The 24,041-nt window shown below is 39.8% G+C and overlaps 1 protein-coding gene across 4 annotated transcripts in view; it reads right to left on the bottom strand.

Moving 5' to 3' along the window:
- Window positions 1-24,041, bottom strand: part of LOC102122290 (testis-specific basic protein Y 1-like) — a 537,360-nt gene that overhangs the window by 100,215 nt on the left and 413,104 nt on the right. The gene's annotated exons all lie outside the window — the stretch shown is intronic.

Genomic DNA, 24,041 nt, shown 5'->3' with positions numbered 1-24,041 from the left:
AGACCACACTGTTAGAATCATAATTATTTGAAATGTACATATACTGGACTAACCAGTTATATATGCACTGTCTTTTTTATGTGTCATAAAACTAAAGTCCCATACATTCATAAGGTAGTGTACCCTATGCTGAAGCCCCTGTATTGTTAAATATACATATTGAAACCCAAAAGGCTCAAAGAATTGACATCATACTTTAATATCACAGACTAACGTGGATCTTCATGGAACCGGAGATAGTGGATTAAGTAGTTTCCACCACCACAAAACCTCGTACGTCTTCTTATCTGGACTTGGTGTCTGACATTTAAACCAGCTAAAAATTCTGCAAGATTTAACAAACAGCTTCCAAAGTGTGTGTGTGTTTTTTTTAAATTCATGATGTTTGCTAATTCATACCTTGAAGGTATGTACTTTACTCAGTGGAATCTCAAACGAGGTGCTAGGAGGTGGCTGGTGATCTAAACACTTTAGGAAGAGCTAACTTAATCAGAAAAGTTTCTAAATTTTTCTTTTTCAGCCCAACTTTTCTTTCATCCTGTCTTGTTTAAAAGATTTAAATTTCTTTAGACTGATGAGGATGGTGGTTCAAGCCAAGAAAGTGTGGGTGGGAATGCAAAGCCTTGCTTTGTAACTAGAATGCAAATGCTATTCTAACATAATTCGAACCTGATTGAGCTGCCCAAATTTCAACCATCCTGGAGCAAAACACAGGAAATCTGTACCACAGCCAGAAAGATTCTCTGAATTCCAAACGGAAACAGAGCGTTTCTCCATTTCTTGGAGTTGTATTGGGCCCAAATGTGTAGCCTAGAAAATAATGGTTAAATGTTGTTTCTGGACCAACTGTTGAGTTAGTTTTAAAGTTTCTACCAGAAAAAAAAAAATAAAGAGAAAATTACCTACATATAAAAAGTCACAAAATCAAACTGTCTTTTTGGCTTAACATTTTCTTCACATTATTTTATTGAAGTTTGTATTAACTTTTTCTTGAAATGAAGTGTTCTATGGCTTTTGTTCCAAAAACTGTGAGTTTCCTTTCATTTACCCTGCTGTCACAGCATCCAAGAAAGAACACGTTACCATGATTGCAGCCCAGAAAGAATTGGTCTCTTAACTTTTGATAAGAACAAGAACAAAATAATAGACATCACTTCCCTATTTCTTCTTGAGTACTGGACACAATTCGGATTTTTTTTTTCCACTCAACCTTCATTTTTGGCTTCAATAACTTGAATTGGTAGTATAAAATATACTAGAATGGCTATAATCATAAAAGATAGAACATAATAAGTGTTGATGTGGATGTAGACAAATTGGAACCTTCACACATTGCTAATGGGAAGGGCAAACGGTGCAGCCACTTTGGAAAATAGTTTGGCAGTTTCTTACAAAGTTAAAGACAAATGTACCCTGCGCTACAGCAATTCAACTCCTACGTAGCGACCCTGGAGAAATAAAACATGTGACTTGCACATAAATGTTCACAGCAGCATTATTCCTAAGAGCCAAACAAATGGAAACAACCCAAATGGCCATCAACTGATGCATGGATGAACAATATGTGGTATGCCTATACAATGAAATACTGTGGAAGTTTGAGTCCAGGCAAGAGACAAACCATGCAGTGGGATTAAATAGGGACAGTTTAATGTGAAGAATTATGAAGAGTTATGAAAGAGTAACTATAAGACATGCAGAGACTCAACTCTGTTTGGTATTTTAGAGCTCAGGGAGAGAGTTCAAAGGACACACTAGGGAAGGGTTTAGACTTCCCTGGAAAAGGTATATGGCACTGCCACCTAAGAGTGGAGATGTTTGGAGATTTGGCCAAGCCAGAGTTGATCTTGAGTTGCTGGGCAAACTGTGGGCCACTTTCTAGAGTGCAGGTGAGAGGGCAGGTGATCGGCAACCACCGTGTTAGGGAGTCTGTGCATTGGAGTGGACAGAAGATTCAAAGGGACACAGCCATGTGGGAAGTTTGAAGAAGGACAACAGCTTGATGTGTCAGACTCGGAAGGGAATTCTGATTTCTGAGCTGAGGAAGCTGGGGAAATAATATTGCCAGGTCTAGGTGTCAGAGTTGCTGAAAGGCTGCAACCTGGGCTTATGACTGGAAGAGATGCCACCAGACGTCGTCATAACCGCACTTCCGATTTCACCCCCTGAGCCGGAAATTGTAGCCTTTCTTTTGCACTATCTCTCCAGCACCCTCTGCTGAGGAAGCTTAACGTGGTGCTCACGTTAAAGGAGCAGAGCTTCAGGGGATTCCCTTGTTTATCCGAAAATATATTAAGGGGTGCATGGGGAGCTGATATCAATGTCTTATCAGCACACTGATAACAGAAAAATTCTATCCAGCAATTTATAAAAAAGGAAAAAAGTATTGGCACCTCCTACAACATGGATGAAACCGAAGCATGATCCTGAGTGAAAGAAGCCAGTCACATAAAACCACATCCTGTAGGATCTGATTTATGCAAAATGTCTAGAATAGACAAATGCATGAAGGCAGAGAGTAGATGAGTGTTTGCCAGGGGCTGGAGGGAGAAAGAACAGGGTGTGAGTAATAAAAGGTGCAGGGTTTCTTTTTGGAGTGATGAAAATACTTTAAAAGTAGATTATGGTGAAGGTTGCACAATTCTGTAAATGTACTGAAAAAACATTGAAATGTACACTTCAAAGGGGTGAATTTGATGGTATATAAATTACATCTTGATAAAGCTCTTAGACGACTTCTACCATGTAATTAAAATTTTTTATTTTAAAATATTTATTTTCATTTTTGCAGACTGAGGGGTACAAGTGGAATTTTGTCACACTGATATACTGTGTAGTGGTAAAGTCTGGGCTTTTACTGTAACCATCACCCAAATAGTGTACATTGTACCAAATAGGTAGAATTTCATCCCTTAACCCCCTTCCTACCCTCCCTTTGGAGTCTCCAGCGTCTATTATTTCATTTTGTATGTCCATGTGCACCACTATTTAGCTCCCACTTTGTAAGTGAGAACATTCAGTATTTGACTTTCTGAGTCATTTCACTTGGGAAAATGGCCTCCAATTCCATTCATGTTGCTGCAAAATATATAATTCCACCCATTTTTATGGGTGAGCAGTATCTCATGGTGTCTGTGTACTATATTTTCTTTATCCAATCATCTGTTAAAGGGCAGGTAAGTTGATTCTGTGACTTTGCTGTTGTGAATAGTGCTGCAATAAACATATGAGTGCAGATGTCTTTTTATATAATGATTTATTTTGGGTAGATACCCAGTAGTGGGATTGCTGGGTCAAATGGGAGTTTTATTGTTAGCTCTTTGAGAAATCTCCATACTATTTTCCATAGAGGTTGTATTAATTTACATTTCCACCAATAGCGTATAAGTGTTCCCTTTTCTCTGCACCCACACCAACATCTGCTGTTTCTTTACTTTTTAATAATAGCCATTCTGACTGGTGTAAGATGGTATTTCATTGTAGTTTTAATTTGCACTTCTCTGATGATTAGTGATGCTGAGCCTTTTGGAAAAAAAAAAAAAACTTTTTATGAGATGCAGCTTTGTTTGAATTCACCATGTTGTGTTTCTCTTAACTCAAAGAAGAGAGGAGTTGGTAGCATTGAGAAAAATTATTTAGTTAGTGTTTAGAATTTTGTGTCAGCTAGACTTGGATAATTAGAATAGTTTTTAGAAGTCATGATGACGCTACATTTATTTGCTTGCAATGTGACTACATTCTAATTTTATTTCTGTTCATTTATTTTTGCTATTACCTCTTTTCAATAGTTGGATATTTATATGGTACAAATCTCTGGACTCAACATATTAATTTCCATTAAGTCATCTTTCCTCTTCCGGATCTTTTCTCCCTAGCTTAATAGTACACACTGAAAATAGGAGAAATCTAAATCTAAATCTGTAACTCGTTTTGAGAGTGTTCCTGAAGTAAAAGGGTTGGCATGTGGAGTGACAACAGTAAAAGGCCAGCCTCCTGCCTTTTATCCATCCTTTTTCACTTAGGTGTGAGCTTAGTCTTTCCATCATATCCTATTTACAGACAGAAGAAAGGCTTTACATTGACTGACAACTGCAAGGGCCACGTTAGACTAAGAGAAGGGAGGTTTTCTGTAATTAATAAAAACTGACCCACAGGAGTGGCTGTTTGGTCCAATTTCATCCTGCAACAAACCCAAATCCAATCAGATGCACATGTTCTGGTGTGTGCAGTCTAAATTTTGCAGCAGTGTGGCCTGATATGGAGATAAAGAGGACAGGGACAGATAGACCATGCATCACACCTGCTATATATTATTGGATTCTTATATTTATCAATATTAAACCTCTGTTTTGCCACACAGAATTGATTGTGATGTGTTTCTAATTCCCATAATAGATTTCTTCATTTCCATTTTGCAGGAGTAGCTTATTAAGGTTGGCTAGGCTGCCCGTAACCATGTGAAGGACTTCAGTTTGGTCTTTTAATCACTGCAGACATGGGATGCTGATTTTGTGAATAAAGAGCAGAAAATGAATGGGGGTAAGATGCTAATGGGTCGAAAATCCATTTCCCTATTATGAACCAAGGTGAGAGGAGAATTATTAGCATGGCACTTCATTTAGGAGGCCATCTGCTGTGCATTGTGCCTGGGAAAGAAGGATGTTGCTGAAGTCACCAGGTCTGTACTGGGTCAGAACTCATGTCCAGATGTCACCTCTTGGAGCAGAGTAGAGCCATTTTATTTCCACTCTCTCCTCTACCTCTGCAGCCAGTAAAACATCTTATTCTTTGAAATTCACCAAGAGAAGGGAAAAAATAAAGAGACTTGGATCCATAGTCATCCCTCCATTTCCAAGTTGAAGAAGAACAGGGAGGCTTTTGTCTATGTCTTGGGCAATTAGATTAGCAACATTGGAATGTGAGCATGGAATCTTTGTTCAGAGGGCCAAAATTCAGAGATAGAGTCAGAAAAACCGAGATTTGAGAAAGACTTGTAGAAAGATTGTCCTGATGCAAAGAAGATGATATGAGGAGATACCTGGAAACTCGGATACATAGGGTGCAAAGCTTATGACTCAAGTAAAAGACAAATACCCTGCTGGCCTGACTAGGCTTTAGAAAAACAGAGGGCTGCTCATTATCGATTAAGAACAAACCCAAAGTAGACTGAGAAGGAAGCAGACATATAACTTACCTGTTATTTTAGCACCAGAAAATCAGGACTCATGAAAAGTGGAGAGGTCTTTCCCTTTTCTTTTCTTTCCAAGTCTACCTAAATATACTATGTAAAAGCTATTCTCTCAGTACCTCTTGCCCATCCAGTAAACACTTCATGTGGATGTAGTGCTGGGCCCTTTTTGGTTACTGTGACATCTACTCCACAGATATATTTGTTATTTAACACAGGCCTTCTAAAGATACAACTTCTTTACCCAGTTGCTTGACTCGGGGTGGAAACATCATGTACAAGAAGGGCCATGGAAAAGATCTTTTGAAGCAGATGGACCTCTTTAAAAGACTAATTTTAGATAGATTCAGAAAAATGCAAATATGCGATTTCACTTGACCATAGTATTAGCATCATATTTAACATTTTAGTCTGGACCATCTGGGGCTGATTCTCATCTTTAGAAATTTTATGGAAGCTATTTTGGCTCTACTTGGGAAAGTTTTGGTTGAGTTACTAGCAGTATGAGAATCTAGTCCTGTTGCTGAAATAGAAAGATGATTTTTTAAAAATCTCTTTTAGAGAAAAGTTGCTTTAGGAAGAAGAATTTGCGAACTTAGAATATATTTAAGAGATGAAGAACATTTCAGCTACCAATTTAAAACTCAAATAACAATCACTTGTATATGAGTAAGACCTCCTATTTCCTTTGGATTAGAAGACCCTCAATTATCCCATATGGTCAATGTTTCTGTGCTATTCCTTGCTGCAAACATCTTTGGATGAGTTTGCTCTGTTTCCTGAGAAAGTTCTGGGTAAGGACTCACGTGATATGGTAAGACAGTAGAGGAAAACAGTCTTTCTCCTCCCTATCTCTGTGTAAACACCTTCTTTTTCAGTCTCAAATGCTCTGTGCAGGCTGCTAAAATATGTTGTGAGTCATTCATTTTAGAAACACAATTTATTTTAGAACATGCACAAATGCTGTTATACATCCACATAAGCCTTCTGAGGAAAAAATAACACCCCAAATGTTTCAACCTTAGCATCTTTCTTCTTTAATTTTTAAAAAACGTCCTTTCTTTGTTCTTGCCCATATGGGTACATATTTTTTTAAAAAATGGTTCAATTATAGTAAAACATGTAGTACAAACTATTTTGAGGATGGAATTATTTTACTTGATTTGCCCTTGTGCAGAACAGAAAATTGTATTCAAATAATTTTGTTATATCTATCAAATCTAATAATATTCATTTAATACTCCCTAAAAAGATTATTTAATTCAAACATCAGGAAAAAAATGAATTTGTATTCTGTCTTAAAAACAGAAACAGTTTTAAGGTTATAGTAAGCATTTCAAATTTAATACAAAAGTCTGAGTAATGCTTTCGTGGATGAACATACATTATACATTCCATTTAAAATTATTTTCTTGTCACATAGTGGTGTGTACATTTTCAATTATTCTGTTAATTCAAGGTGCTACTGCTGTCTGTAGAAATTCAAGTTGGCCACTGGCACAGCATTAGTGAATTACAAGTGGGTCACAGATGATTGAAACTACAAATAATTGGATGAACCCCAGCCATGAGTTATGTAGGTGGTCCTAGCTGCAGATCCAGAGCTAGTCATGGCCTTTGATTTGCCTCTCCTTTTGTGGTTGGGAAATCAAAGATGGAATTCAAGACATCTGCCTATACACTTCATTATGGACAAGTGGGTTGTGGACATGTGTTTGCTTTTGTCTGTTTCCATCTGCTCCCCACTTCGTCTCTTGTTAAAAGTACCCTGATTTTCCTTTGTGCAATTAATTACTCTCCCTTGCTTAAGAATGTGGTATGGGAGTCTTGAGCCCACTTCTGTATTCTAGGAGATTTTAATTGCCTTGTACGATCAAGAGCTCTTGTGATACTAACCACGATGACCAGTCTTGGAATGGTCAGGTTACCCAATTCAGGGCACTGGGAGAATATGAACACCACAGTGCATCTACCAGCCATGAGCTACAAGAGATGCTCATTTCTTCCATGACCAGGATGAGGACTTGAGGCTGGTACTAGATATTAACTATTCAGTGATGACAATGTAGAGCCCCATCTACTGAGGTGCTGCCAGTTGGAGCCTGTGGTTTGAGTCAGGCCTGGAGAAGACAGCAGTGAGATAGCAATGGGTCCTTGGTTACTTGATTTGAGCAAGTTTCTTGATCAGGTCTAGTCCAATGGATTTTTTTCCCAGTAAGCCCAGTAAATTACCTTTGTTATCCAGTACAGTAGCCACTAATCTCATGTGCTTATTGAACATTTGAAATATGGCTCCTCCAACTGAGATGTGCTGTAAATGTAAAATACACACTGGATTTCAAACTTAGTACAACAAACATTTTTATATTGACCTCATGTTGAAATTGTAATGTTGAATTTAGACATAGTGGGTGTATTGGTCAATTTGCATTCTTATTATAAAATATTGAGACTGGGTAGTTTACAAAGAACAGAAATGAATTTTTTTATAGTTCTGGTGGCTGGGAAGTTCAAGATCAAGGCATCGCAGGTTTGCTTATCTGGTGAGGGCTACTCTCTGTTTCCAAGTTGACATCTTTTGCTGCAACCCCAGGAGGGGAGGAACACTGTATCTTCACAGGGCAGAAGGTGGAAGAGCAAGTTAGCTGAGTGCTGGGTGAAGCTTTTTATATAACTCTACCTCCTAGCACTATCACACTGGTCATTTAGTTTCAACACCTGAATTTCCAAGGGGACACATTTAAGCCATAGCACTGGGTCAATAACTATGCTATTAAAATTACTTTCACCCATTTCTGAAATTACATAATCGGCTTGTATCTGTGGCCCTGGTTGTATTTCTATTAGAAAACAATGGCTTAACCCATTTTGAATTTTCTTGATGACATGTAATGTAAAGATTTTAAAACTTACACCATAACTTACTTTTCAAATCCCAGTTGGATAACACCAAGTTTGACTTTCATACTTTGAAAAGCCAGTTCTAAGTTAGAAATGATATGTATATAAGCATCCGAGCTAGCAAAGTCCAAAGTCAAGTTAATGCTGTATGTGGTTTTTTATTGGTGACATTCTCCAAAGTTCTTTGGCTGATAGGCTTTATGTGTGAGAACTCTGAATGGCATAGGCTTTATTGTCTCTCAAAATATACAACTGTTTTCTGTACTTCTTATTTTCAAAGTCACTGCAATAGCCTAAAAGTGAGTTTAAATCCTTTCCCCCTTGGCTGTAATATCAGTATGGTATCCAGCCTCCAAGATGGCCCCTAATGACTGGGCTGACTTGTATAAGCAATAGGATACTGAGGTAATGATGGCATGTGAATTTGAAGCGTAGGTCATAAGAGACATTTGAGTTTCCCTCTTGCATTCTTTTGGCTAACTCACTTGGGAGAAAGCCAGCCACTGTGTTGTAAGGATACTCAAGCAGCCCTGTGAGGAGATCCATGGGATGAGTAACTGAGAAGGCAGGCCAGTAGCCATGTGGCTGAGCCATCTTGCCAGAAGATCCTCCAGCCACAGAGAACCTTTTGAGACTGAAGCCCTGATGGACAACCTGACTTCAAGCTCATGAGGGACTTTGAGCCTGAACCTCCCAACTAAGCCACTCCAAAATCCCAGATTCATGAAAAAATGGTATATCTTTATTGCTTTAAACTGTGAAGTAGTAGGATCATTTTTTTCATACTGATAGATAACTATTACAGTCACATTTTATATGATAAGAATCATCCTACACATTATTTTTATTTTTCAAGAAAATCAACCCTCAAACTTGTTTCTTGTTGCTAAATCACTTACTTACTTTCTCCTGTTGATTTTTCCACTGAAATACTTGCTATCCTATTTATATGGTTCCATCTAAGGTGTCCGAGATATGCCATCCTTTTTCTCTTTAAGCTCAAGAGGAGTTTGGGCTGTAAAAAGTGACTGGTTAGTTCTGAAGAGGCAGATGTCTGTTTTTAATGCTTCGCATTACTTGAATCAAAGACAATTTCAGGCTTAAAAGGTCTTTTGGAGGTAAATGAGCCCAGTTCCTCCTCTAGACGCTTGGAAATTCTCTCCACCATTCCCTCCAGGGGTCACTCAGCCTACACTTAAATATGGTGCTAGAGGACATCCACCTCTGACATTAGCTCTGTGGTAATGTGAGACTGCTCTAAATTTTAGAACAGGGTTATTTATCTTGGGGACCTTGGATTCTGCTGAAATATATAAATAAACTACAGGTGTCCCTGAGCCCCCTGAGATGATATTCATGCATGAGATTGCACGCCTGATTTTTTTTTTAACATGGAAAATTATTATGACTTTACTACTCAATGAGGTTAGTAGGTATTTTTAGAACCAATATATAAGAAATTAGCTTATATTGAGTCAAAATAGATGTCTGCAACTTCTCCACTTCAGTTTTGGATCTTTACAGAGGCATATACAAAAAGAAAAACCCCTGTGCCCTTGTCTGGTTCCTATATTCTACTATCTATCTATCTATCACTATCTATCTTCTATTTGAGGCAGGGTCTCACTCTGTTGCGCAGGCCACAGTGCAGTGGTGCAAACATAGCTCACTGCGACCTTGACCTCATGGGCTCAAGTGATCCTCCCACCTCAGCTTCCTGAGTAGCTGGGACTACACGCATGCACCACCACAAACGGATAATTTTTTAATTTTCTTGTGGAGATGGGATGTTGCTATGTTGCTCAGGCTGGTCTCGAACTCCTGGCTTCAAGTGTTTCTCCTGCCTTGGCCTCCCAAAGTGTTGGGATTACAGGTGTGAGCCACTGCGCCCAGCCAAGTTAAACTTTAGAATCCTCACCAGCTATGGTATAATCTTTGTCAACAATGTCAGGCCTCTGAGCCCAAGCCAAGCCATCATATCCCCTGTGACCTGCATGTATACATCCAGATGGCCTGAAGCAAGTGAAGAATCACAAAAGAAGTGAAAATGGCTGATTCCTGCCTTAACTGATGACCCTCCACCATTGTGATTTGTTCCTGCCCCACCTTAACTGAGCAATTAACCTTGTGAAATTCCTTCTCCTGGCTCAGAAGCTCCCCACTGAGCCCCTTGCGACTCCCGCCCCTGCCTGCAAGAGAAAAACCCCCTTTGACTGTAATTTTCCACTACCCACTCAAATCCTATAAGATGGCCCCACCCATATCTCCCTTTGCTGACTCTTTTCGAACTCAGCCCACCTGCACCCAGGTGAAATAAACAGCCTTGCTGCTCACACAAAGCCTGTTTGGTGGTCTCTTCACACGGACACGTGTGACAAACAGGACCGTTTGTCAACCATTTGAATATAACTATTATGTGTGAATTTAATAAAACCATTTTCATCTAATCCTGTCATCCATAGAAAAAGTGTTCTAAATGATTTTTGAGATTTCTTAAGCTCTAAATGTCTGGATTCTTTCTAAATATTTCAACTATTATTCTACAGCACCATCAACTTTGTTTCCACCCTACCTTTTCAGTGTCCCACTCATTAGCCCAAAGTAAATGACTATTTTCAAGTCACTTTTCACAGTTTTGAGTCCAGAGTCAGTGTTTTGTTGATTTTTGTAACCCAAATCTAACACGGTAGTACCTAAAACATCAACATCTATTAAATGTTTATTGAAGAAAAGCATGTTGAGTTAACATTCAAGAGCCATTACGAGTATCTTTGAAAATAATTTAATATTCTTCTTTTTAGAAATTCAACCCCCCATTATTATTAATTATAAGAAAAAACTTTCTCCAAAATTTGTTAATGCCAAAAGAAATATAAAGTCTTTATTTCTTAAAGGGCCGTTTACCTGGAGATTTCTTTACATTTTAAGAAAATAGGACTAGGTCAGCCTTGGGAGAATTGTTTGCAATTTCAAAAGTGGATAATGACTTGGGAAGCTTGTTTGCTCGCTTGTTTTCCCTTTTCAAAGCCCTTCTGGTGGTCTATTTGCATAAGTACTTGAGTGCACTTTAATGCTTATACGAATGATGATCAGACCCACAGAACTTGGATTTATTATAAATATGAAACATGTATAAAGTAGAAACTGATTATCCTGAAATCCCAACTAAAATCATAATAAAAGGCTTTTTAAAAGTGAATTTTGCCTAAAGACTGCCTTTATCCAATTCCAGCACTATATTGACCCACAAAAGTGGGCCCATACAGACAGCAGATGTGGGGGAAAAAAGACAGAACAGTTCATTGACTTAGACAATTACACTGAACTCTGCAGGGAGATGGGACCTAAATTTAAATTGAATTAGTCAAGACTCAAATGTATGCAATCATTAAACAAATAAGCAAACACCTGTTGACAAACTTGGGTCATTCAGGGACTTAGAATAGGTCAGCTATAAAAAGTAGAATAAAACCAAATGCATGCACAAAGAAATAGAACTAATATGTATTCAGTGACCCACATCACCACACACTGAGCTAAAAGCTTTACATAACTGATGGTTTCCCAGCCTGTGGCATATTAATGCACTGGCCACATGGGTAGGGTTATAATTTAAAGCTCCCCATCAGGCTTCAAAACCACTAAAAGGTTCTCTCTTCTAATGTTCCAACCATCCTAACACATAGGCCATTGATTGGAAGTGTGGTCTCTCTACCAGCAACCTTATCATTGCCTGGATACTCAGAGAAAGGCAAACCTTGAGCCTCAGCCGAGGCTTATGGATCAGTGTGGAGTCCAGGAATCTGTGTTTCACAGACCCTTAGTGCACACTTAAGATCTAGAACCACTGGTCGTCTGATTTCATGATCATTCTACAGATAAAAACTTTGAATTCAAGAGATGCTAAAAAAAAAAATCCTGAAAGTCAGCCAGGCACAGTGGTTCATACCTGTAATCCCAGAACTTTGGGAGGCCAAGGTGGGAGGATCACTTGAGCTCAGGAGTTTGAGATGAGCCTGGGCAACATAGTGATACCCCATCTCTACAAAATAAAATTTAAAATAAATTAGCCAGTTGTGGTGGTGCACACCTGTAGTCCCAGCTACTCAGGAGGTTCAGCTGGGAGGATCACTTGAATTCAGGAGTTTGAGGATGTAGTAAGTCAGGACTGCACCACTAAACTCCAGCCAGGGCAACAGAGTGAGACTCTGTCTCAAACAGTCAAAACAAAGAAACATAAAACCAAAAAATCCCAAGGTTAAGCAAATTAGTAAGAGATGTAGGTAGGTCGTGAAACTGGATTTGATTTGGCCAGAAAATATGAGCTCTTCTGATTTCACCACAAGGTCAACCAAAAAGAACTTAGGGTCTGTTTAAGAAACAATTCCTGCTTAGCAAGCATGAAATTATTATTTTAATAATTTGATTAATGATTTTTAGTCATTATACTTACAGGCCAGGAATAAATTCAAACAGAGCAAAGTAGGGCATAAGAATAAATTATAGTGCTAAGTAGGTTTTGTGTCATTTCAGAATGCAGTCTCTTCACTCTGGCTAGCTTGCTTGCTAATTACTTAGTGTAATGCTCCATCTTCCCAATGCATGTGCTTATCATATATTCTTAGTTATGACTTCAATGGAAGGGAACTTACCACTCATTTTATGTCAGTTTTGTATGAATCTTGTATACTCCAACTACAATAAAAATGAGAGATGAATAATGATATTAAATCTGAGTGGTGGGCTGGCTAGACAGTATTTAAATGTATCTCTGAGACAACATTTTGTTAACAGTATACTAAGCAAGATTCGTATCTTCTTGAATCTTAAGAGCACACGCCAGAATAATTATACTCTTTGTTCCCAAAGGACTATCATTATGTAACTACTATTAATGATGTAAGTATACAGTTAACAGACTTATAATGATATAAGTATATATGCTTGTATAGAGTTATAAAATATAAGTGTGCAACTAGTGTAAGTATATAATTATTGCTTGCATGGCCTTCTTTTATGTTATCTATTTCATTATTTATTTTATTAGAGTAAGGAACATCTTGTTATTTTAATCATGCATTATTTAGGTTAAATATGGGAGATATTTAGGAGAAGGAAGCCAATATTGAGCACCATAAACAGAAAGCAAACAAAAGTGAAAACCAGCAGAATGAGGGCTGATAAACAAAAAATATGAACACACATTCCAAAACTTCAGACAGTTGCAAAAAGGGAAAGTGTCAAGCCCTAATAGTTTTGCATTGACAAAGGTCCTGGGAATTTGACCAGCTTGTAGAGGATTGTATAGAAAGAGTAAGTAGGTGAATTAAATAAAAAAATCATTAAAAAAACAATGAAGAGTGGCGGAGGTTACCTATCTGTCTCTGAAGCATAAGCAATAACAATTATTATGGCTTGCCACTTTTCAGGACTTGCTAAATCAAGAGAATGCACTTTTGGAGACCGAGGTGGGTGGATTGCTTGAGTCCAGGAGTTTGAGGCGAGCCTGGGCAACATGGAGAAACCCTGTCTTTACAAAAAATACCAAAATTAACCAGGCGTGGAGACACGCACCTGTAATCCCAGCTAACTGGGAGGCTGAGACGGGAGAATCACCTGAGCCCAGGAGGCCGGGTGCAGTGAGCTGTGATTGCACCACTTTGCTCCAGCCTGGGCAACAGAGTGAGACCCTGTCTCAAACAAAACAAAACAAAACAAAACAAAAATAATACAAAAAAAAAATCAAGAGAATGATGCTCTGAAATCAGAAGTTATCTCCTCTATAACAGGAGATGACAGTCTTCATGTTTGGACAGATGGATGAATCTAGTACAGGCTTTTAAGAAAATCTCAGAGGAGAGAGTAAATCCCAGATTCTTAAAAAGAAAAAAAAAAAAAAAAGAAAAAGAAAAAATGTCACACATTGACCCAAAGAAGTCTCCCTCCTGCCACAACCCCTCCCCAAGCAACACACACACAGGATTGGATAAAGCCAGAAAATACTACATCCAGCTTTCAAACCGCTTTAACAGAGGACAAGTTTGAGCTGCACTGCGTGTGTGCATGTGTCTCTGTTTGTGTGTATTCTCATCCTAACGACTGAGTCTAAGAATCAGTAGTGTTCTTTCATGATTTTTGGTTTTTGTTTTAGAGACACGTCTCACTGTATTGCCCGAGCTGGTCATGAACTCCTGGGCTAAAACCATCCTCTTGCCTCAGCCTCTGGAGCAGCTGGGACTACAGGTGCACACCACTACCCCTGGCAAGAATCAACAGTGTTCTTAATGAAAGATGAGAGCAATGGGAATGAAAGAAAGTATCAATACTGTAATTTAAAAAAATTCCTGTGCTTAAACATGAAAAGTATATATACAATTAGTAGGTCCATTGAATTCTTGACAAAATTAACAAAAATAGATGTACATTCTTTATGAATCTTTTCAAAAACTGAAGTAAAAAGAAAGGCAATGCCTCAAATATCAAGTAAAATAAACAGGTTTATGACAGTATGAAATGAAGCTGGCCTCTCCCTGTAATCCATAAACAGCAAAAATATCAGAAGAAAAAAATCAATGTACAGGACTTTGATGAAAGAACTTTGCATAGCCAAGGTACATGCGAATGCAATAGAGACGTACTAATTCAGAGAATAAAAGGATTAAATCTAGTTCATTCACCAGGAACCATTTATTTTTCCCTTTAAAAGCATATTGATTTGAGCATTAATAACAGATAAAACACTTTGCTGAAGAATAAAGCTACAAGAGGGAGACATTGGTTGTTACACAGCAGCAACGTGGCAATAGATACCTGATACAAGAAGTGAATCATGTCATGACTGAATGTAAGCGTGGGGAAGCAACTTAAAATGGCCACACCAAGGAGAGAGGTAGACCGAGGTTGGGCACACACAGAAGAGGAGAAAGGTAATGTAATGTCAGAGGCAGAGATTGAAGTCATGTAGCACAAGCCAAGGAATTCCATCAAGCCACCAGACTCTGGAACAGGCAAGGAACAGATTCTCCCCCTACAGCCTTAGAGGGGAGGGTGGCCCTGCCAGCAGCTTGATTTTAGCTCAGTGATGCTGATTTTGTACTTGTAAACTTCAGAACTGGAGGGAATAAATGTGTCTTGTTTTAAGCCACTGAATTTGTGGTAGGTAATATGTAACAGCAGCCACCATCATACAAGGTTATTAAATGTATGTTGAATATATTATCTCAATGCATGTAAGAAAGTTGAAGCATACCACCACTTTATTCTCCATTTTTTTTTTTTTTTTTTGAGACAGGGTTTTGCTCTGTTGCCCCAAGCTGGAGTGCAGTAGTACGATCATAGCTCACTGCAGCCTCAAGTTCTTGGACTTGGATGATTCTCCAGCCTAAGTAGCCAGGATGATAGGTGCATCCATCACACCCAGCTAATTAAAAATGCATTTTTTAAAGATATGGTCTAGCTGTGTTGTCCAGTCTGGTCTTGAACTCCTGGCTCAAACAAGCCTCTCAAGCAGCTGGAACTATGGGCATGTGCCACCATGCCTAGTCCACTTTATTCTTGATGAGGCTAAACAGAAAAATCTAAGTGGGGAGTTGTTTGTGAGCTTTAGTAAAATCTATGTGGACACTGATGGACATCACAGGTGCTGGGGAAACCTTTGTTAGGCAAAGTGGCCTCTGTGCTCTTGGAAACAGGCAAGGGCAGTGTCATTATGGACATTGGCATCAGTGGTGATGGTATCATCATTGGGAAGTACTGAGGATCTTTGGGGAGGTATCGGTTACAGAGAAGGAACCTCAGTATTTTCAGCATTAGGAAACCTCACCACAGCTAACTCAAGGAGGATCAAAGTGGATGTGCTCTAAAAGCCAGCAGGACTAGCTTACCAATCACACGGGAACACTTTACTCAGGATGACAAGAATTACTGGGTGACAGGCAACAGGAACTAGATTTCCTACAGTGTGGGAGGGGAAGGAGCAGAGAAATAGGATGTTGTAACTCTGTGTTCCTAAGTTTATTTCCAGTTTGTTCTGTTCCAGTATCAGTTATCTATTGCCATGCTGCTGCTGCATAACAAACAACCACATGGCTCGGCAGAAGACAAGAGTGTGTATTACTTACCTATCTGGAGCCAGCAGGGAGTCAGAGAGGTGGTTCTGTGGAGGTCAGCTGAGCTTACTCATAACCATAGACAGGTTTCCTTATTGACTGGCTTTGCAGTGCTGCAGTTTCCTCTAATCTTTGAGTAGACCAGTACTGGGACTCAGAAAATGATACCCCAAAACAAAGGCCTCAGAGGTAGCCTCAAAAGCAAAAGTTTCTCTCTGACCTCCTCTTGCCCTCCTATCTCTCAGTTCTATCCTCCCGACAGGCATCATAAAAACTAGAATTTCTCTTCCACAAGGCAGGTCCTAGAAACCAGAACCCTTTTTCCCAACAGCCAGCCACAAAACCTAAAAATAGGACTTTTGTTTCACCTGTTTGTGTAGAAACAGGTCACAAAGAATGATCCGACCTACCTGGTTTGACTGCAGGTCCTAAGACTCCCATTCCAGAGAGGGTCCCACCCCATATCCAGAAGGAAGAAGTACTGCTCAGAGAGGCCAAGAAGAATTCAGACAGACAGGCCTTGCTGGGTTTCCCCATTCAGCTGATTAGCATTAGGTTAGACCCTTTTGGTCCAATCCTATTTCTGCATGGCTGTCCATACTTTGTTGAACCTAAGCATAAAAATGGTCAACTTCCCCTGTATCTTTGGGTCTTCGTTCTAAAGGCTCCTGTGTACACATTAATAACTTCGTATGGTTTTTTTTTTCTATTAGTCTGCCTCTTGTCAGTGATTTTTTTCAGTGAAGCGTCAGAGGGCAAAGGGAAAATATTCTCTTAGCCCTTTGTTATGGTTTGGCTGTGTTCCCACCCAAACTTTATCTTGAATTGTAACTCCCACAATCCCCACGTGTCACAGGAGGGACCTGGTGGGAGGTAACTGAATCATGGGGGCAGGTTTTTCCCATGCTGTTCTCGTGATAGTGAATAAGTCTCAGGAAAGCTGATGGTTTCATAAAGGGCAGTTCCCCTGTACATGCTCTCTTGCCTACTGCCATGTAAGATGTGCCTTTGCTCCTCCTTCACCTTCCGCCATGATTGTAAGGGACCATATGGAACCATAAGTCCATTAAACCTCTTTTCTTTATAAATTACCCAGTCTTGGATATTTCTTCATGGCAGTATGAAAATGGACTAATACATCTTTCACTAGGTTGGACATATTCTTATACCATTTGCAGAGATACAAAAGAGAACTCCAGCCTGTTCAGGTAAGAACTTGCCAATGTTCCACTTGCATAGAGGCTGGTAACATATCTCATTTGCCAAAGTAAGTCACGTGGCAGAGACCAGAGACCAGAGTTAGAAAGAACACCCTGACCACAGAGTAGAGCCACATAGCTACATGATAAAGACAAGGACATAGGGAAGGGTGAGAAGTTGGGGATAAGGAAGCAACCTACTACCTGTGGGTTAAATATTAAATATTACACTGGATTGGATAGTTAGTTTCCCTGAATTTAATAGTTGCTTATATTGCCTAATGTAATAAATTACATTATTTGCTATTAAATATATTTATTACATTATTTAATACATTCATTTACATCCATCTTTCTGTTTTAACATGAAAGTTATTTCTTGACGTTTGTTTTATCTCTATTGCTATGGTCTAAATGTCTATGTCCCTCCCACCAAAATGCATATATTGAAATCCTAACTCCCAAAGTGATGGACCAACCAAAGTTGGTCCTTTGGGAGGTGATGAGATCATGAGGGTAGAGCCTCATGAATGGGATTAGTGCCCTTATAAAAGAGACCCCAGAGAGCTCCCTCACCCCTTCCACCATGTGAAGACACAGAGAAAAGGCACCATGAACCAAGAAGTGGGTCTTCACCAGACATTAAATCTGCCACACTTTGATTGGACTTCCAGCCTCCAGAACTGTGAGAAATGTCTGTTGTTTATAAGCCACCCAGGCTATGGAATTCTGTTACAGCAGCCTGAACAGACTAAGACATCTACCTTCACTCTTTGTATGTCTAAATTGACTGAATTTCTTGAAGAAACAAGTATATATTATTAGTGTCTTCAGTTTTGCCAGTAAACAATGTCATACGTCACCTAAGAAGCCACCAAAACATTTTATGAGCTAATTCACTCTGTATGATTTATTTGCAGAAATCCCTCTTAAGTAAGGTGGAGTCTTGTAGGAGCTCGAAGCCACAGTTTAACTTCTGTAAGGGTGCTTGTCCCCTTTTTTCTCACTGGAGTAACTCATCCATTAATGCTGTCCTTTTATAAGCTTTTCCTAATGGTTTTCCAGGTTGGTTAAAATGAGCTATGTCCTGATTTCTCATTGCTCAGTGTACTTTTCTCCCCCATTATCTGTTTCCTTTAAATATTTCACATATTCAGTCCTCTGCCTTGTATGTACAGTGATAACACAAATTTTCAGATTTATAGAACATCTAATCTGGACTGGCTACTATGTTGAATGCTGACATCTGGATAAGGTTGCCAGATTAAATACAAGATGCCATATTAAATTAGAACTTCAGAGAAACAATGAACATATTTAAAATAAAAGTATGGTTCAAATACTGTATGGAATATACCTATACTAAAAAATAAAATAATTATTTCCCGAAATTCAAATTTCACTCAATCCTGTACTTCTATTTGCCAAATCTGACAATGCTAGATTTGTAACAAGAAGCTGGCATAATCTCTGCCTTCCCAGACATCATCATATTATAGAGTTAACGGGAACACAAACAGATAATAACAAGATTTTTTTAAGTAGAAAAAAAGGTGCAGTAAAAAATGTGTTTTGGGATATTTAACAGGGATCCATAGCCATCTTGGCAGTTTCGGGACAGGCTTCCTCTCCTCCATACCTACTTGTTAAAATAGTTAGCATGTTATGCTAGAATTGTTATACTACACTAGAATTGCATTTACTGTAGGCAAGCAAGGTATTTCTGAGACACAGGGGTGTTATGAAGAAGCAGGTTTTTCTGCATACAAGTTATAAAAACATGCAGCCTCAGGCAGCATCATTAAAGTACAGTGCTGCGTCAGTATGGGCAACCCTCCCATCTGCCAGGTAAGCCTGTCTTTGCTGTGTGAGAAGGATTCATTTGGGGTGTCTGCTGTAAGGTGGACAACGTGGAAACCTTTGCAAATGGCTAAGAAGTCTGTTAAGCTACTTAGAAGAAAGCAGTTACTCATCCCAGCCTCCCCTGCTCTGGCATGTGTATACATGGACATACCCATGTGCACACAGAGACACATGCACACTCTTCCCCCATACAGTTACTCTCATCCAAGTTAAGTAGGAGGGAGAGCTGGACTGAGAAGTTTATACAAGTTGATCCCAAAGTAACTGTAATCATAAAAAATGGTTGCAACAAACTGATCGTAATCACAAAAACTGGTGGTAAGCTAGGCAATGACCCTCCCCTAACGAACCACTGGAGTGGTCTAAGGTAGTGTTTCTCAAACTCGAACCACTTTGTGTTCTTCAGAGAAACAGAGCTAATAGGATCTACATATCTATATCTACATATTTTAGATGCCTACTGTGTGTGTGTGTACATATATTTAGAATACACACACACATAAAGAGAGTTATTATAAGATATTGGCTCATGCAATTATGGAGGCTGAGAAGGCCCACAATCTGCCTTCTGCAGCCTGGAGACCTAGGAAAGCTGGTGATGTTGTTCGAAGGTCTGAGAACCCAAGAGCCAATGGAGTAGATTCCAGTCTGGGTCTGAAAGCCTGAGAACCAGGAGTACCAGGGGCTCAAAGATTCAAAGACTGATGTCCCAGCTCAAGTAGCCAGGCAAAGGGAAGGAGAATCCAACCTTTCTCTGCCTTTTTGTTCTAGATACTGTCAATGGACTGGATGGTGCCTACTACACTGGGGAGTATGTGTGTTCTTTATCAGCCTACCATGTCAAATGCTAATGTACTGTGGAAATACCCTCACAGACACACCCAGAAATAATGTTTACCATTTATGCAGGCATCAAGTGGCCCAGTCAGGTTGACACATGAAGTTAACCACTGTGGTATGAAAAGGGGCGTGCTGATTCAGCAGGTCTGAATGAAGTCTGAGTCACTGTATTTCTAGCATGCTTCTGGGAGATGCTGATGCAGCGGGTCTGGGGACCTCACTTTCAGTAGCAGGGTCCTAACCTGAGGTTTTTGGTCTAGCCATTTCTATACCATCCTTCTGCACCAATAAAGATCTATAAATACAGATGGTGGAGTGGAATGTTGAGGTGACTCTTCATGGGAAAGAGCTAGACCTTTATTGGGAGAAACATGTTGTTGAGATGCTGGGAGGTCTTGTCTGGCCCTAGATTTAGCTTACTGAGTTGTCAGATCCTGGTCTACTGACTTCTGCCTCACATCCCAAATGGCAGAGGCTATGTGGGGTGATGGAGAAGCCTTTAATCCTGCATCAGGAACCGAGTTTGTTGGTGTATGGATTGGCCAGCTTGTCTTCAATTAAAATCCATTAATTCAGTACCTTTTAGGTGCCTGTGGGTGCCGGGCATGAAGAGGTGGACACTGCTTAACCATTGCAGGCTAAGCTACGTATCAAGTCGTGCAGAGGAGATCAAAGGGTCTCACCAGATGACTCATCTCACAGATGGTGCATCTGAGTTCCAGACGCGTCATGGGGCTTTCTTAGGGTCACACAGTTGGCTCTGGCCAGGACTGGGACCTTGATTTCTCAACGGAGAATCCAGTGCTCCTTCCTTCTCCTCCAGGAGCCAATTAAAACCACAGACAGCACAGTGGAGAGCCTTTTAGTTGGAGTCTGGCCCCGAATTAAACTTTCCCAGCTGGTATTTTCATACCAGCCCTCAGGATCTAGTTCATTTTCTCGATGGTGTTTACATTCCCATTACACAGTATTAATCACAGAAATATTTCCTGCCATGAAAGACTCTAATTAATTTCCCGTGCTTCTTTGGTGTGTTAAACTTAAGCCATTGCATACCTTGGGGTCCACCGACATCTTTAAAATATCCTCCAAGTTGGAAGCTTACATGTGGAAGGTACAAATAAACCAACTGTAGCCCGGATTAGCCTGAAGGATGATTTTGGTTCACAGAAAAATAAACCATGATTTAACAACCTTGTCTGATCTTGCGTGAGCGAGTCACAGTGCTCGAATATGCCTGGGCAGGAGGCTGTCTTATAATGATGAATTATGGATGAAAAACCTACACATTTTCTGCTGAATCTGGGGAGCACCAATGCCCACTTCAGAAGGCTGGGAATTTCCCTTATGTGCATACATTTTGAGGGATAAAATGTATCACTAAAATGCATGAATAATTCGACCAACATGAAATTAGTACTATTCGCCGTACATCACGAAGTTTGGGTGAAGTACTCGGCAGACAGGCCAATTATATGAGGAGGGGTAAAGAATTATGGCTTTCAAAATGCTTAGTTGTCTAAAGGCCAAAGATACATTTTTTAAAATCTTTATTCCTGAATGTCATCTCATGCATAGAGAAGAGTATAACATCAAATTTGATGATAAGCCTCAAGTATCTTGGAAGATGAATTGGATAGCTGGAAAAATTGGAACAAAATTCCATCCCTTGGGGGACATATTTCTAACTTCCTGGGGACCTTAATTTATGGTGAATTTACACATTCTACAATTTTACTATTTCAGCAAACCAGAGCATGCCAAATCAGATAGACTTATTCATGCTTAGGGAAATAAGAGATAAGAATGAAGTATCTGCCTTCCCCAAAATTTTGCATGCAGAGCCCATCAATCTATCCATCTATCTATCTATTATCTATCATCTGTGTATTATCTATTAATCTATCTAATATCTATCTATCTACCTACCTATCTTGAAACAAATTACTTCTGTGTTAAACAAGCACATCTGAACTTGTCCTGATTTGTTTTGTTTTCTTTTGTTTGAGACAGAGTCTCACTCTGTCTCCCAGGGTGGAGCACAGTGGTGTGATCTTGGCACACGCAATCTCTACTTCCTGGGCTCAAGCAATTCTCCTGCCTCAAGTGATTCTCCTGCCTCAGCCTCCCGAGTAGCTGGGATTACAGGTGCCCGCCACCATGCCTGGCTAATTTTTGTATTTTTAGTAGAGACGGGGTTTCGCCATGTTGGGCAGGCTGGTCTCAAACTCCTGACCTCAAGTGATCCGCTGCCTTGGCCTCCCAGAGTGCTGGGATTATAGGTGTGAGCCACTGTGCTCAGCCTTGCCCTGATTTTGCCCTGAAAATGAACAATTTCTGTGGCTAGTTTGATAAATCCCATGTAAATCACTGATCTACAGAAAGTTTACAATAGTATTAGTTCTCTTTCCTTTTCTATTGAGACAGGAGTCTTTGTATTATATAACTTTATGGATGGAAGGAATATTGAAAATCAGTTGTTCAACTATCTCATGAAAAAGCAAAACAGAACAGTTTAGGTGCAGTGGCTCACTCCTGTAATTCCAGCACCTTAGAAGGCCAAGGAGGGAGGATAGCCTGAGCCCAGGAGTTTGAGACCAACCGGGCAGCATGGTGATACCCAATCTTTACAAAGAATTAAAGAATTACCTGGGTGTGGTAGCACATACTTATAGTCCCAGCTATTTGGGAGGCTGAGGCAAGAGGATGGCTTTGAGCCTAGGTGTTTGAGGCTGCAGTGAGTTATGATCACATGGTTGCATTCCAGCCTGGGGAATAGAGGGAGACCTTGTCTCAAAATAAATAAGTAAATAAATAAATTAAAACTAAAGTAAGACACAAGAAAAAAAAAAAGAAGAAAAAACCTTTGGAGCAGATATGTTTGTTGTAATCAATTACTTTAAGGGTATGTCAACATAGATAACCTCAAAGTAAAATATGATTGGTCATTGAATGAGTCTGAGAAAATAAGTAATTTATGGAATTCAAGCTGGTCCTCTTCCCCAACCTATTGTCTCTCAACCCAACCACCATGTTTTCCTTTGCTTCAAGTAAAATATATAAAATGACTCTCTCACCACAGGGCCCTTGCATATGCTTTTAACCTCTACCTGAAATGCTCTCTCTCTGTATCTTAGCATGGCTCCTTCCTTGTCCTTCAACTATTAGCTTTATCCTATTTTGTACTTGTGTATTTGTTTAAATAGTTTTTTATACAGTTTTCTTTCTTTCTTTCTTTCTTTCTTTCTTTCCTTCCTTCCTTCCTCCCTCCCTCCCTCCCTGCCTCCTCTCTCCTTCCTTCCTTCCTTCCTTCTTTCCTTCCTTCCTTCCTTCCTTCTTTCTCTCTCTCCCTCCCTCCCTCCCTCCCTCCCTCCCTCCCTCCCTCCCTTCCTTCCTTCCTTCCTTCCTTCCTTCCTTCCTTCCTTCCTTCCTTCCTTCCTTCCTTCCTTCCGAGTCTTCCTCTATTGCCCAGGTTGAAGTGCAGTGGCAGTGGCATGATCACTGCTCACTGCAGCCTCGACGTCCTGGGCCCACGATCCTCCCACTTTAGCTCCCCAAGTAGCTGAGACCAAAGAAAGGCAGGTATCATCACAGCTTGCTAATTTTAATTATTTTTCATAGCCTGGGATCTCATTATGTTACCCCAGCTGGTCTTGAACTCTTGGGCTCAAGTGATCCTCCCACCTTGGCCTCCCACAGTGCCGTGATTACAGGCATAAACCACTGTGCCCAGCCTGTTTAAATAGTTACATTTCAACTCCCAGTAAGCTATAAGCACAAGGAAAGAAGAAATAGCAAATCTCAGGGTTACTGCAGTATACCTAGTACAGAGCCTGCTGCCTGGCAAATAGTAGGCACTTGCTAGACATTCGTTATATAAATAAATGAATTGCTTTGGATCTTTATTTACCTTCCTAGGTTCCATTGAATAGAGTCATTCTA

This window comes from Macaca fascicularis, chromosome X (genome assembly GCF_037993035.2).
Source record: "Macaca fascicularis isolate 582-1 chromosome X, T2T-MFA8v1.1".
Classification (NCBI taxonomy): Eukaryota; Metazoa; Chordata; class Mammalia; order Primates; family Cercopithecidae; genus Macaca; species Macaca fascicularis.
The sequence above is the reverse complement of the archived record's forward strand: the minus strand, read 5'-3'. Positions and strand labels throughout refer to the sequence as shown.